Source organism: Geospiza fortis, unplaced genomic scaffold (genome assembly GCF_000277835.1).
Source record: "Geospiza fortis unplaced genomic scaffold, GeoFor_1.0 scaffold200, whole genome shotgun sequence".
Lineage (NCBI taxonomy): Eukaryota > Metazoa > Chordata > Aves > Passeriformes > Thraupidae > Geospiza > Geospiza fortis.
This window is the reverse complement of record NW_005054353.1, coordinates 287,479-289,728: the sequence shown is the minus strand read 5'-3', so window position 1 is coordinate 289,728 and position 2,250 is coordinate 287,479.

Below are 2,250 nucleotides of genomic sequence, written 5' to 3'. Positions count from 1 at the left end.
GCAGCACCTTGTCTGTGGCCATCTGTGCAGCTGTCCCTGCTGGGCTCCTGTACCTGCGAACAGGGAAGCAGCAGCTGCATCCCGCAGCCTGGCATGAGCACAACAAGCTGGGCTTTAGCAGCCAGGCAGCAGGAACTCGGGCCCTGGAGCTGTGAGAGGCAGACACAGTTTATAGCATCCTGCAGCACAGCCCTTCTCTCTGTGAGGAGAGGTGAGCTGCATGTCTGCTTTCACTTATGGTTTCCCATCGGTGGCTTTAACCCCCATAATCTCAGAAGGAAAAGGAAGAAAGAATAAGCAGCAAACACTGATCACTTCAGAGCAGTTTCCTGTATAATTATTAATTTCCATTCAAAAAGCCTGATGGGAAAGAGCAGGAAACATCAGGCTTCATGTCACACTGATTTATTATGAGCTGTATTTGGTTTGCTTGGCAAGATTTTGGTGGTGGGGAGTGTTCAGAGCCTGAGTATTGCCGCAGACACAGACCCTCCTCAACACAGCCTCTGTAAGCAAAACTTCCACGTCTCTCACTTTGCCTTACAAAGCAAGAAATAACAAGCACGTGTTACAGAGGGGGCTTTGAATCCTGAATACCTGATCTTACACCCTGATGGTGGAAAATCATTTAAGGTGCAACAGGGGCAACTTCTAAACTGGATGACACCTGAGTTTTGCCAAGGTTTCCAGAGGTACAACAGATACTCGAGATTGTCATCTTTATTCATCAAAACTTGAACAGGATCAGTATCACCGTCTTGCTCAGCAAGTGAGACAAAGTCAAGAGAATTAACAGCTTAATTGCAAGCACTTGTTTCAGCTGTGCTGAAAAAATAAATTTTTGCAGTGGCATCCATATGGTAAGAATTTTTTCCAAAGGAACATTCAATGCTGAAATGAAACACTGCACAGGGTCAAAGCCTGACACACCCTTGCTCAGCCACTGGTCAGCGTGAGGGCTGTGGGATGTACCCAGAAAATAAATGCAGGCTCAGGGCTCCTGCCTGCCCCTCTGACCACAGCAGAGCTGCAGATCACTAAACTCTGTTCACACAGCCAGCCATTCCCCACAGCACACCCTGAGAGCTCTGCTGGCCGGCTGGGAAGGGACACAGCCCGACTTGGCTGCTCTGCCAGCTGTTCCCTGTGCTGCAAGCTGTTTAACAAAACCCAGTGTACTCCGTGTCCTGCTCCTGCTCTGTATTCCCCATCTCTCTCCTGTGATCTTCTCACTGCAGGGACAGCTTCTCCCTCCCGCCAGAGGATGCTCTGGTCCATTCGGCATTTTCTTGCGCTTTCTAGTGCTCACTAAAATTGGTTACTTTAATACCTGTCTGAACAAGATTGCTGGAAGAGGACAGCTGGCTTAGAAACTATTTGGGATTCCCGCCTTCTATCCGTACTCACAGCCCACAGAGGTGGTGCAGCATAGTTCAACTGGCTTTGAATAATTCAATTACACTGCTGCCCAGCATTGCCTGCAGCGCTTAAACAAAAGGGCAGCTCAAGAGAATCGCATCTCCTGCTTGCAGGATTAGCCACGTGCTCCAGGGTGAACAAAGGTGTTCTTTATTGTTTTGTATTTGGCAAATTAAGATAAGAAAAGGGTTAAACATTGCCCAGAAACCAAGGTCTGGGTATTGTCCTCAGGCACAGGGAGGTGACGACTTCGAGGAAGAGACTCTTGTCGTAGTAAAGAGCCATTTTAAGAGTCCTTTTGTTCAGGCTGCTTCAGAACCTGTGTTTCAGGATGGCTGCAAGTGATTCAGGTCTTCAGAGCTGTAGGAATACTTAATGTAATGAAGTTTAAAAAATACCTGTACTTTCTAAAAGAAGTAAGCCTCCAATAAAAGTCTGACACTACCCGTCTGCCACAAAGACTGGCCAACATGCAATCAGATAGGGCTGCTGCTACGATCCAGATTGGGTTCAAGAGGTCATTCATTCCCCTGGTTTGCCTAAAAAGGATCAGAGAACAGTATTTTTCTCCAGCATGATACAACTCAGAGCACAGAGCCTGTAAGAAAGCCATTGCAATGACACAGCTTGATGTGCTTGCAAAGCAAAATTCTTGTGTTTCAGCACCAAACAATGTACAACAAATGATTGGTGTTTAGGTTGGTTTTTTAAAATTTCTTCTTTCTTTTAAAATTTCAGTTTAAATCTTTAAAATTTATTGAGAGAAATGCCTGGAACTTTTTAGCTCACTACTGGGATATTTTCTCATGATTTGTCTTATAGAAGATAGTG